Source organism: Sardina pilchardus, chromosome 6, assembly GCF_963854185.1.
Source record: "Sardina pilchardus chromosome 6, fSarPil1.1, whole genome shotgun sequence".
NCBI lineage: Eukaryota > Metazoa > Chordata > Actinopteri > Clupeiformes > Clupeidae > Sardina > Sardina pilchardus.
The window spans coordinates 292,835-302,607 of record NC_084999.1 but is presented as its reverse complement, the minus strand read 5'-3'; the positions used below and the strand labels follow the sequence as shown (position 1 = coordinate 302,607).

The 9,773-nt window shown below is 52.6% G+C and overlaps 28 non-coding genes across 28 annotated transcripts; 16 read left to right on the top strand and 12 right to left on the bottom strand.

The window, feature by feature from the left end:
* Positions 1-27: 27 nt before the first annotated feature.
* trnay-gua (transfer RNA tyrosine (anticodon GUA)) lies at positions 28-114 on the bottom strand. Its single transcript is given in 2 exon segments — positions 28-63; positions 78-114. It is a non-coding gene; the product is annotated as a tRNA-Tyr (tRNA).
* Positions 115-452: 338 nt separating this feature from the next.
* trnae-cuc (transfer RNA glutamic acid (anticodon CUC)) lies at positions 453-524 on the top strand. The gene has a single exon. It is a non-coding gene; the product is annotated as a tRNA-Glu (tRNA).
* Positions 525-1,010: 486 nt separating this feature from the next.
* trnae-cuc (transfer RNA glutamic acid (anticodon CUC)) lies at positions 1,011-1,082 on the top strand. The gene has a single exon. It is a non-coding gene; the product is annotated as a tRNA-Glu (tRNA).
* Positions 1,083-1,143: 61 nt separating this feature from the next.
* On the bottom strand, positions 1,144-1,230 carry trnay-gua (transfer RNA tyrosine (anticodon GUA)). The gene is given in 2 exon segments: positions 1,144-1,179; positions 1,194-1,230. It is a non-coding gene; the product is annotated as a tRNA-Tyr (tRNA).
* A 338-nt stretch (positions 1,231-1,568) lies between these two features.
* trnae-cuc (transfer RNA glutamic acid (anticodon CUC)) lies at positions 1,569-1,640 on the top strand. The gene has a single exon. It is a non-coding gene; the product is annotated as a tRNA-Glu (tRNA).
* A 61-nt stretch (positions 1,641-1,701) lies between these two features.
* trnay-gua (transfer RNA tyrosine (anticodon GUA)) lies at positions 1,702-1,788 on the bottom strand. The gene is given in 2 exon segments: positions 1,702-1,737; positions 1,752-1,788. It is a non-coding gene; the product is annotated as a tRNA-Tyr (tRNA).
* Positions 1,789-2,126: 338 nt separating this feature from the next.
* trnae-cuc (transfer RNA glutamic acid (anticodon CUC)) lies at positions 2,127-2,198 on the top strand. The gene has a single exon. It is a non-coding gene; the product is annotated as a tRNA-Glu (tRNA).
* Positions 2,199-2,259: 61 nt separating this feature from the next.
* On the bottom strand, positions 2,260-2,346 carry trnay-gua (transfer RNA tyrosine (anticodon GUA)). The gene is given in 2 exon segments: positions 2,260-2,295; positions 2,310-2,346. It is a non-coding gene; the product is annotated as a tRNA-Tyr (tRNA).
* Positions 2,347-2,684: 338 nt separating this feature from the next.
* On the top strand, positions 2,685-2,756 carry trnae-cuc (transfer RNA glutamic acid (anticodon CUC)). The gene has a single exon. It is a non-coding gene; the product is annotated as a tRNA-Glu (tRNA).
* Positions 2,757-3,242: 486 nt separating this feature from the next.
* trnae-cuc (transfer RNA glutamic acid (anticodon CUC)) lies at positions 3,243-3,314 on the top strand. The gene has a single exon. It is a non-coding gene; the product is annotated as a tRNA-Glu (tRNA).
* A 61-nt stretch (positions 3,315-3,375) lies between these two features.
* On the bottom strand, positions 3,376-3,462 carry trnay-gua (transfer RNA tyrosine (anticodon GUA)). The gene is given in 2 exon segments: positions 3,376-3,411; positions 3,426-3,462. It is a non-coding gene; the product is annotated as a tRNA-Tyr (tRNA).
* A 338-nt stretch (positions 3,463-3,800) lies between these two features.
* Positions 3,801-3,872, top strand: trnae-cuc (transfer RNA glutamic acid (anticodon CUC)). The gene has a single exon. It is a non-coding gene; the product is annotated as a tRNA-Glu (tRNA).
* A 486-nt stretch (positions 3,873-4,358) lies between these two features.
* trnae-cuc (transfer RNA glutamic acid (anticodon CUC)) lies at positions 4,359-4,430 on the top strand. Its single transcript has one exon. It is a non-coding gene; the product is annotated as a tRNA-Glu (tRNA).
* A 61-nt stretch (positions 4,431-4,491) lies between these two features.
* On the bottom strand, positions 4,492-4,578 carry trnay-gua (transfer RNA tyrosine (anticodon GUA)). Its single transcript is given in 2 exon segments — positions 4,492-4,527; positions 4,542-4,578. It is a non-coding gene; the product is annotated as a tRNA-Tyr (tRNA).
* Positions 4,579-4,916: 338 nt separating this feature from the next.
* trnae-cuc (transfer RNA glutamic acid (anticodon CUC)) lies at positions 4,917-4,988 on the top strand. Its single transcript has one exon. It is a non-coding gene; the product is annotated as a tRNA-Glu (tRNA).
* A 486-nt stretch (positions 4,989-5,474) lies between these two features.
* trnae-cuc (transfer RNA glutamic acid (anticodon CUC)) lies at positions 5,475-5,546 on the top strand. Its single transcript has one exon. It is a non-coding gene; the product is annotated as a tRNA-Glu (tRNA).
* Positions 5,547-5,607: 61 nt separating this feature from the next.
* On the bottom strand, positions 5,608-5,694 carry trnay-gua (transfer RNA tyrosine (anticodon GUA)). Its single transcript is given in 2 exon segments — positions 5,608-5,643; positions 5,658-5,694. It is a non-coding gene; the product is annotated as a tRNA-Tyr (tRNA).
* Positions 5,695-6,032: 338 nt separating this feature from the next.
* On the top strand, positions 6,033-6,104 carry trnae-cuc (transfer RNA glutamic acid (anticodon CUC)). Its single transcript has one exon. It is a non-coding gene; the product is annotated as a tRNA-Glu (tRNA).
* A 61-nt stretch (positions 6,105-6,165) lies between these two features.
* trnay-gua (transfer RNA tyrosine (anticodon GUA)) lies at positions 6,166-6,252 on the bottom strand. The gene is given in 2 exon segments: positions 6,166-6,201; positions 6,216-6,252. It is a non-coding gene; the product is annotated as a tRNA-Tyr (tRNA).
* A 338-nt stretch (positions 6,253-6,590) lies between these two features.
* Positions 6,591-6,662, top strand: trnae-cuc (transfer RNA glutamic acid (anticodon CUC)). Its single transcript has one exon. It is a non-coding gene; the product is annotated as a tRNA-Glu (tRNA).
* A 486-nt stretch (positions 6,663-7,148) lies between these two features.
* On the top strand, positions 7,149-7,220 carry trnae-cuc (transfer RNA glutamic acid (anticodon CUC)). The gene has a single exon. It is a non-coding gene; the product is annotated as a tRNA-Glu (tRNA).
* Positions 7,221-7,281: 61 nt separating this feature from the next.
* Positions 7,282-7,368, bottom strand: trnay-gua (transfer RNA tyrosine (anticodon GUA)). Its single transcript is given in 2 exon segments — positions 7,282-7,317; positions 7,332-7,368. It is a non-coding gene; the product is annotated as a tRNA-Tyr (tRNA).
* Positions 7,369-7,706: 338 nt separating this feature from the next.
* trnae-cuc (transfer RNA glutamic acid (anticodon CUC)) lies at positions 7,707-7,778 on the top strand. Its single transcript has one exon. It is a non-coding gene; the product is annotated as a tRNA-Glu (tRNA).
* A 61-nt stretch (positions 7,779-7,839) lies between these two features.
* On the bottom strand, positions 7,840-7,926 carry trnay-gua (transfer RNA tyrosine (anticodon GUA)). The gene is given in 2 exon segments: positions 7,840-7,875; positions 7,890-7,926. It is a non-coding gene; the product is annotated as a tRNA-Tyr (tRNA).
* Positions 7,927-8,264: 338 nt separating this feature from the next.
* trnae-cuc (transfer RNA glutamic acid (anticodon CUC)) lies at positions 8,265-8,336 on the top strand. Its single transcript has one exon. It is a non-coding gene; the product is annotated as a tRNA-Glu (tRNA).
* Positions 8,337-8,397: 61 nt separating this feature from the next.
* trnay-gua (transfer RNA tyrosine (anticodon GUA)) lies at positions 8,398-8,484 on the bottom strand. Its single transcript is given in 2 exon segments — positions 8,398-8,433; positions 8,448-8,484. It is a non-coding gene; the product is annotated as a tRNA-Tyr (tRNA).
* A 338-nt stretch (positions 8,485-8,822) lies between these two features.
* Positions 8,823-8,894, top strand: trnae-cuc (transfer RNA glutamic acid (anticodon CUC)). Its single transcript has one exon. It is a non-coding gene; the product is annotated as a tRNA-Glu (tRNA).
* A 619-nt stretch (positions 8,895-9,513) lies between these two features.
* Positions 9,514-9,600, bottom strand: trnay-gua (transfer RNA tyrosine (anticodon GUA)). The gene is given in 2 exon segments: positions 9,514-9,549; positions 9,564-9,600. It is a non-coding gene; the product is annotated as a tRNA-Tyr (tRNA).
* Positions 9,601-9,773: the final 173 nt, after the last annotated feature.

Genomic DNA, 9,773 nt, shown 5'->3' with positions numbered 1-9,773 from the left:
ACAAAGACACCACCAAAAAGCATGGCTTCCTTCGAGCCGGAGTCGAACCAGCGACCTAAGGATGGCCGGTTGTTCACCTACAGTCCTCCGCTCTACCAACTGAGCTATCGAAGGCCCTGGCGCTGTCATGGGACGCGAAAGCTGGTGGACACGAGAGAGCCGCATGGAAAAGGCCCCTGAAAAGAAATGTGCTCGTTTTGGCGATGAGACGTCTTCAAATAACTCAAACTCTCATCAAAATCAGTCAAATGAATACGACGAGAAAGCACTAGGTAGGTGTCTTTGTTCTGAAAACAATGGCAACTAGATTATTTCATCTTGATTCAAAAGAGCAACGGCCCTTGGTGAGATTTGATTAGATAAACAGTTTCTGCTGTGAAGCCGTCTCCCGCAGCCTGCCCCGCACAGAGCAAGAGCTCATGTTCACCCGTGTACAGCTCAAGCCCCATGTCTCCCTGGTGGTCTAGTGGTTAGGATTCGGCGCTCTCACCGCCGCGGCCCGGGTTCGATTCCCGGTCAGGGAAAGCTGATTTTTGCCCGGCGTCGGCCTGGACACGGACAAAGACACCACCAAAAAGCATGGCTTCCTTCGAGCCGGAGTCGAACAAGCGACCTAAGGATGGCCGGTTGTTCACCTACAGTCCTCCGCTCTACCAACTGAGCTATCGAAGGCCCTGGCGCTGTCATGGGACGCGAAAGCTGGTGGACACGAGAGAGCCGCATGGAAAAGGCCCCTGAAAAGAAATGTGCTCGTTTTGGCGATGAGACGTCTTCAAATAACTCAAACTCTCATCAAAATCAGTCAAATGAATACGACGAGAAAGCACTAGGTAGGTGTCTTTGTTCTGAAAACAATGGCAACTAGATTATTTCATCTTGATTCAAAAGAGCAACGGCCCTTGGTGAGATTTGATTAGATAAACAGTTTTTGCTGTGAAGCCGTCTCCCGCAGCCTGCCCCGCACAGAGCAAGAGCTCAGGTTCACCCGTGTACAGCTCAAGCCCCATGTCTCCCTGGTGGTCTAGTGGTTAGGATTCGGCGCTCTCACCGCCGCGGCCCGGGTTCGATTCCCGGTCAGGGAAAGCTGATTTTTGCCCGGCGTCGGCCTGGACACGGACAAAGACACCACCAAAAAGCATGGCTTCCTTCGAGCCGGAGTCGAACCAGCGACCTAAGGATGGCCGGTTGTTCACCTACAGTCCTCCGCTCTACCAACTGAGCTATCGAAGGCCCTGGCGCTGTCATGGGACGCGAAAGCTGGTGGACACGAGAGAGCCGCATGGAAAAGGCCCCTGAAAAGAAATGTGCTCGTTTTGGCGATGAGACGTCTTCAAATAACTCAAACTCTCATCAAAATCAGTCAAATGAATACGACGAGAAAGCACTAGGTAGGTGTCTTTGTTCTGAAAACAATGGCAACTAGATTATTTCATCTTGATTCAAAAGAGCAACGGCCCTTGGTGAGATTTGATTAGATAAACAGTTTCTGCTGTGAAGCCGTCTCCCGCAGCCTGCCCCGCACAGAGCAAGAGCTCAGGTTCACCCGTGTACAGCTCAAGCCCCATGTCTCCCTGGTGGTCTAGTGGTTAGGATTCGGCGCTCTCACCGCCGCGGCCCGGGTTCGATTCCCGGTCAGGGAAAGCTGATTTTTGCCCGGCGTCGGCCTGGACACGGACAAAGACACCACCAAAAAGCATGGCTTCCTTCGAGCCGGAGTCGAACCAGCGACCTAAGGATGGCCGGTTGTTCACCTACAGTCCTCCGCTCTACCAACTGAGCTATCGAAGGCCCTGGCGCTGTCATGGGACGCGAAAGCTGGTGGACACGAGAGAGCCGCATGGAAAAGGCCCCTGAAAAGAAATGTGCTCGTTTTGGCGATGAGACGTCTTCAAATAACTCAAACTCTCATCAAAATCAGTCAAATGAATACGACGAGAAAGCACTAGGTAGGTGTCTTTGTTCTGAAAACAATGGCAACTAGATTATTTCATCTTGATTCAAAAGAGCAACGGCCCTTGGTGAGATTTGATTAGATAAACAGTTTCTGCTGTGAAGCCGTCTCCCGCAGCCTGCCCCGCACAGAGCAAGAGCTCAGGTTCACCCGTGTACAGCTCAAGCCCCATGTCTCCCTGGTGGTCTAGTGGTTAGGATTCGGCGCTCTCACCGCCGCGGCCCGGGTTCGATTCCCGGTCAGGGAAAGCTGATTTTTGCCCGGCGTCGGCCTGGACACGGACAAAGACACCACCAAAAAGCATGGCTTCCTTCGAGCCGGAGTCGAACCAGCGACCTAAGGATGGCCGGTTGTTCACCTACAGTCCTCCGCTCTACCAACTGAGCTATCGAAGGCCCTGGCGCTGTCATGGGACGCGAAAGCTGGTGGACACGAGAGAGCCGCATGGAAAAGGCCCCTGAAAAGAAATGTGCTCGTTTTGGCGATGAGACGTCTTCAAATAACTCAAACTCTCATCAAAATCAGTCAAATGAATACGACGAGAAAGCACTAGGTAGGTGTCTTTGTTCTGAAAACAATGGCAACTAGATTATTTCATCTTGATTCAAAAGAGCAACGGCCCTTGGTGAGATTTGATTAGATAAACAGTTTCTGCTGTGAAGCCGTCTCCCGCAGCCTGCCCCGCACAGAGCAAGAGCTCATGTTCACCCGTGTACAGCTCAAGCCCCATGTCTCCCTGGTGGTCTAGTGGTTAGGATTCGGCGCTCTCACCGCCGCGGCCCGGGTTCGATTCCCGGTCAGGGAAAGCTGATTTTTGCCCGGCGTCGGCCTGGACACGGACAAAGACACCACCAAAAAGCATGGCTTCCTTCGAGCCGGAGTCGAACAAGCGACCTAAGGATGGCCGGTTGTTCACCTACAGTCCTCCGCTCTACCAACTGAGCTATCGAAGGCCCTGGCGCTGTCATGGGACGCGAAAGCTGGTGGACACGAGAGAGCCGCATGGAAAAGGCCCCTGAAAAGAAATGTGCTCGTTTTGGCGATGAGACGTCTTCAAATAACTCAAACTCTCATCAAAATCAGTCAAATGAATACGACGAGAAAGCACTAGGTAGGTGTCTTTGTTCTGAAAACAATGGCAACTAGATTATTTCATCTTGATTCAAAAGAGCAACGGCCCTTGGTGAGATTTGATTAGATAAACAGTTTTTGCTGTGAAGCCGTCTCCCGCAGCCTGCCCCGCACAGAGCAAGAGCTCAGGTTCACCCGTGTACAGCTCAAGCCCCATGTCTCCCTGGTGGTCTAGTGGTTAGGATTCGGCGCTCTCACCGCCGCGGCCCGGGTTCGATTCCCGGTCAGGGAAAGCTGATTTTTGCCCGGCGTCGGCCTGGACACGGACAAAGACACCACCAAAAAGCATGGCTTCCTTCGAGCCGGAGTCGAACCAGCGACCTAAGGATGGCCGGTTGTTCACCTACAGTCCTCCGCTCTACCAACTGAGCTATCGAAGGCCCTGGCGCTGTCATGGGACGCGAAAGCTGGTGGACACGAGAGAGCCGCATGGAAAAGGCCCCTGAAAAGAAATGTGCTCGTTTTGGCGATGAGACGTCTTCAAATAACTCAAACTCTCATCAAAATCAGTCAAATGAATACGACGAGAAAGCACTAGGTAGGTGTCTTTGTTCTGAAAACAATGGCAACTAGATTATTTCATCTTGATTCAAAAGAGCAACGGCCCTTGGTGAGATTTGATTAGATAAACAGTTTCTGCTGTGAAGCCGTCTCCCGCAGCCTGCCCCGCACAGAGCAAGAGCTCAGGTGCACTCGTGTACAGCTCAAGCCCCATGTCTCCCTGGTGGTCTAGTGGTTAGGATTCGGCGCTCTCACCGCCGCGGCCCGGGTTCGATTCCCGGTCAGGGAAAGCTGATTTTTGCCCGGCGTCGGCCTGGACACGGACAAAGACACCACCAAAAAGCATGGCTTCCTTCGAGCCGGAGTCGAACCAGCGACCTAAGGATGGCCGGTTGTTCACCTACAGTCCTCCGCTCTACCAACTGAGCTATCGAAAGCCCTGGCGCTGTCATGGGACGCGAAAGCTGGTGGACACGAGAGAGCCGCATGGAAAAGGCCCCTGAAAAGAAATGTGCTCGTTTTGGCGATGAGACGTCTTCAAATAACTCAAACTCTCATCAAAATCAGTCAAATGAATACGACGAGAAAGCACTAGGTAGGTGTCTTTGTTCTGAAAACAATGGCAACTAGATTATTTCATCTTGATTCAAAAGAGCAACGGCCCTTGGTGAGATTTGATTAGATAAACAGTTTCTGCTGTGAAGCCGTCTCCCGCAGCCTGCCCCGCACAGAGCAAGAGCTCAGGTTCACCCGTGTACAGCTCAAGCCCTATGTCTCCCTGGTGGTCTAGTGGTTAGGATTCGGCGCTCTCACCGCCGCGGCCCGGGTTCGATTCCCGGTCAGGGAAAGCTGATTTTTGCCCGGCGTCGGCCTGGACACGGACAAAGACACCACCATAAAGCATGGCTTCCTTCGAGCCGGAGTCGAACCAGCGACCTAAGGATGGCCGGTTGTTCACCTACAGTCCTCCGCTCTACCAACTGAGCTATCGAAGGCCCTGGCGCTGTCATGGGACGCGAAAGCTGGTGGACACGAGAGAGCCGCATGGAAAAGGCCCCTGAAAAGAAATGTGCTCGTTTTGGCGATGAGACGTCTTCAAATAACTCAAACTCTCATCAAAATCAGTCAAATGAATACGACGAGAAAGCACTAGGTAGGTGTCTTTGTTCTGAAAACAATGGCAACTAGATTATTTCATCTTGATTCAAAAGAGCAACGGCCCTTGGTGAGATTTGATTAGATAAACAGTTTCTGCTGTGAAGCCGTCTCCCGCAGCCTGCCCCGCACAGAGCAAGAGCTCAGGTGCACTCGTGTACAGCTCAAGCCCCATGTCTCCCTGGTGGTCTAGTGGTTAGGATTCGGCGCTCTCACCGCCGCGGCCCGGGTTCGATTCCCGGTCAGGGAAAGCTGATTTTTGCCCGGCGTCGGCCTGGACACGGACAAAGACACCACCAAAAAGCATGGCTTCCTTCGAGCCGGAGTCGAACCAGCGAGCTAAGGATGGCCGGTTGTTCACCTACAGTCCTCCGCTCTACCAACTGAGCTATCGAAAGCCCTGGCGCTGTCATGGGACGCGAAAGCTGGTGGACACGAGAGAGCCGCATGGAAAAGGCCCCTGAAAAGAAATGTGCTCGTTTTGGCGATGAGACGTCTTCAAATAACTCAAACTCTCATCAAAATCAGTCAAATGAATACGACGAGAAAGCACTAGGTAGGTGTCTTTGTTCTGAAAACAATGGCAACTAGATTATTTCATCTTGATTCAAAAGAGCAACGGCCCTTGGTGAGATTTGATTAGATAAACAGTTTCTGCTGTGAAGCCGTCTCCCGCAGCCTGCCCCGCACAGAGCAAGAGCTCAGGTTCACCCGTGTACAGCTCAAGCCCCATGTCTCCCTGGTGGTCTAGTGGTTAGGATTCGGCGCTCTCACCGCCGCGGCCCGGGTTCGATTCCCGGTCAGGGAAAGCTGATTTTTGCCCGGCGTCGGCCTGGACACGGACAAAGACACCACCAAAAAGCATGGCTTCCTTCGAGCCGGAGTCGAACCAGCGACCTAAGGATGGCCGGTTGTTCACCTACAGTCCTCCGCTCTACCAACTGAGCTATCGAAGGCCCTGGCGCTGTCATGGGACGCGAAAGCTGGTGGACACGAGAGAGCCGCATGGAAAAGGCCCCTGAAAAGAAATGTGCTCGTTTTGGCGATGAGACGTCTTCAAATAACTCAAACTCTCATCAAAATCAGTCAAATGAATACGACGAGAAAGCACTAGGTAGGTGTCTTTGTTCTGAAAACAATGGCAACTAGATTATTTCATCTTGATTCAAAAGAGCAACGGCCCTTGGTGAGATTTGATTAGATAAACAGTTTCTGCTGTGAAGCCGTCTCCCGCAGCCTGCCCCGCACAGAGCAAGAGCTCAGGTTCACCCGTGTACAGCTCAAGCCCCATGTCTCCCTGGTGGTCTAGTGGTTAGGATTCGGCGCTCTCACCGCCGCGGCCCGGGTTCGATTCCCGGTCAGGGAAAGCTGATTTTTGCCCGGCGTCGGCCTGGACACGGACAAAGACACCACCAAAAAGCATGGCTTCCTTCGAGCCGGAGTCGAACCAGCGACCTAAGGATGGCCGGTTGTTCACCTACAGTCCTCCGCTCTACCAACTGAGCTATCGAAGGCCCTGGCGCTGTCATGGGACGCGAAAGCTGGTGGACACGAGAGAGCCGCATGGAAAAGGCCCCTGAAAAGAAATGTGCTCGTTTTGGCGATGAGACGTCTTCAAATAACTCAAACTCTCATCAAAATCAGTCAAATGAATACGACGAGAAAGCACTAGGTAGGTGTCTTTGTTCTGAAAACAATGGCAACTAGATTATTTCATCTTGATTCAAAAGAGCAACGGCCCTTGGTGAGATTTGATTAGATAAACAGTTTCTGCTGTGAAGCCGTCTCCCGCAGCCTGCCCCGCACAGAGCAAGAGCTCAGGTTCACCCGTGTACAGCTCAAGCCCCATGTCTCCCTGGTGGTCTAGTGGTTAGGATTCGGCGCTCTCACCGCCGCGGCCCGGGTTCGATTCCCGGTCAGGGAAAGCTGATTTTTGCCCGGCGTCGGCCTGGACACGGACAAAGACACCACCAAAAAGCATGGCTTCCTTCGAGCCGGAGTCGAACAAGCGACCTAAGGATGGCCGGTTGTTCACCTACAGTCCTCCGCTCTACCAACTGAGCTATCGAAGGCCCTGGCACTGTCATGGGACGCGAAAGCTGGTGGACACGAGAGAGCCGCATGGAAAAGGCCCCTGAAAAGAAATGTGCTCGTTTTGGCGATGAGACGTCTTCAAATAACTCAAACTCTCATCAAAATCAGTCAAATGAATACGACGAGAAAGCACTAGGTAGGTGTCTTTGTTCTGAAAACAATGGCAACTAGATTATTTCATCTTGATTCAAAAGAGCAACGGCCCTTGGTGAGATTTGATTAGATAAACAGTTTCTGCTGTGAAGCCGTCTCCCGCAGCCTGCCCCGCACAGAGCAAGACCTCAGGTGCACTCGTGTACAGCTCAAGCCCCATGTCTCCCTGGTGGTCTAGTGGTTAGGATTCGGCGCTCTCACCGCCGCGGCCCGGGTTCGATTCCCGGTCAGGGAAAGCTGATTTTTGCCCGGCGTCGGCCTGGACACGGACAAAGACACCACCAAAAAGCATGGCTTCCTTCGAGCCGGAGTCGAACCAGCGACCTAAGGATGGCCGGTTGTTCACCTACAGTCCTCCGCTCTACCAACTGAGCTATCGAAGGCCCTGGCGCTGTCATGGGACGCGAAAGCTGGTGGACACGAGAGAGCCGCATGGAAAAGGCCCCTGAAAAGAAATGTGCTCGTTTTGGCGATGAGACGTCTTCAAATAACTCAAACTCTCATCAAAATCAGTCAAATGAATACGACGAGAAAGCACTAGGTAGGTGTCTTTGTTCTGAAAACAATGGCAACTAGATTATTTCATCTTGATTCAAAAGAGCAACGGCCCTTGGTGAGATTTGATTAGATAAACAGTTTCTGCTGTGAAGCCGTCTCCCGCAGCCTGCCCCGCACAGAGCAAGAGCTCAGGTTCACCCGTGTACAGCTCAAGCCCCATGTCTCCCTGGTGGTCTAGTGGTTAGGATTCGGCGCTCTCACCGCCGCGGCCCGGGTTCGATTCCCGGTCAGGGAAAGCTGATTTTTGCCCGGCGTCGGCCTGGACACGGACAAAGACACCACCAAAAAGCATGGCTTCCTTCGAGCCGGAGTCGAACCAGCGACCTAAGGATGGCCGGTTGTTCACCTACAGTCCTCCGCTCTACCAACTGAGCTATCGAAGGCCCTGGCGCTGTCATGGGACGCGAAAGCTGGTGGACACGAGAGAGCCGCATGGAAAAGGCCCCTGAAAAGAAATGTGCTCGTTTTGGCGATGAGACGTCTTCAAATAACTCAAACTCTCATCAAAATCAGTCAAATGAATACGACGAGAAAGCACTAGGTAGGTGTCTTTGTTCTGAAAACAATGGCAACTAGATTATTTCATCTTGATTCAAAAGAGCAACGGCCCTTGGTGAGATTTGATTAGATAAACAGTTTCTGCTGTGAAGCCGTCTCCCGCAGCCTGCCCCGCACAGAGCAAGAGCTCAGGTTCACCCGTGTACAGCTCAAGCCCCATGTCTCCCTGGTGGTCTAGTGGTTAGGATTCGGCGCTCTCACCGCCGCGGCCCGGGTTCGATTCCCGGTCAGGGAAAGCTGATTTTTGCCCGGCGTCGGCCTGGACACGGACAAAGACACCACCAAAAAGCATGGCTTCCTTCGAGCCGGAGTCGAACCAGCGACCTAAGGATGGCCGGTTGTTCACCTACAGTCCTCCGCTCTACCAACTGAGCTATCGAAGGCCCTGGCGCTGTCATGGGACGCGAAAGCTGGTGTACACGAGAGAGCCGCATGGAAAAGGCCCCTGAAAAGAAATGTGCTCGTTTTGGCGATGAGACGTCTTCAAATAACTCAAACTCTCATCAAAATCAGTCAAATGAATACGACGAGAAAGCACTAGGTAGGTGTCTTTGTTCTGAAAACAATGGCAACTAGATTATTTCATCTTGATTCAAAAGAGCAACGGCCCTTGGTGAGATTTGATTAGATAAACAGTTTCTGCTGTGAAGCCGTCTCCCGCAGCCTGCCCCGCACAGAGCAAGAGCTCATGTTCACCCGTGTACAGCTCAAGCCCCATGTCTCCCTGGTGGTCTAGTGGTTAGGATTCGGCGCTCTCACCGCCGCGGCCCGGGTTCGATTCCCGGTCAGGGAAAGCTGATTTTTGCCCGGCGTCGGCCTGGACACGGACAAAGACACCACCAAAAAGCATGGCTTCCTTCGAGCCGGAGTCGAACAAGCGACCTAAGGATGGCCGGTTGTTCACCTACAGTCCTCCGCTCTACCAACTGAGCTATCGAAGGCCCTGGCGCTGTCATGGGACGCGAAAGCTGGTGGACACGAGAGAGCCGCATGGAAAAGGCCCCTGAAAAGAAATGTGCTCGTTTTGGCGATGAGACGTCTTCAAATAACTCAAACTCTCATCAAAATCAGTCAAATGAATACGACGAGAAAGCACTAGGTAGGTGTCTTTGTTCTGAAAACAATGGCAACTAGATTATTTCATCTTGATTCAAAAGAGCAACGGCCCTTGGTGAGATTTGATTAGATAAACAGTTTCTGCTGTGAAGCCGTCTCCCGCAGCCTGCCCCGCACAGAGCAAGAGCTCAGGTGCACTCGTGTACAGCTCAAGCCCCATGTCTCCCTGGTGGTCTAGTGGTTAGGATTCGGCGCTCTCACCGCCGCGGCCCGAGTTTGATTCCCGGTCAGGGAAAGCTGATTTTTGCCCGGCGTCGGCCTGGACACGGACAAAGACACCACCAAAAAGCATGGCTTCCTTCGAGCCGGAGTCGAACCAGCGACCTAAGGATGGCCGGTTGTTCACCTACAGTCCTCCGCTCTACCAACTGAGCTATCGAAGGCCCTGGCGCTGTCATGGGACGCGAAAGCTGGTGGACACGAGAGAGCCGCATGGAAAAGGCCCCTGAAAAGAAATGTGCTCGTTCTGGCGATGAGACGTCTTCAAATAACTCAAACTCTCATCAAAATCAGTCAAATGAATACGACGAGAAAGCACTAGGTAGGTGTCTTTGTT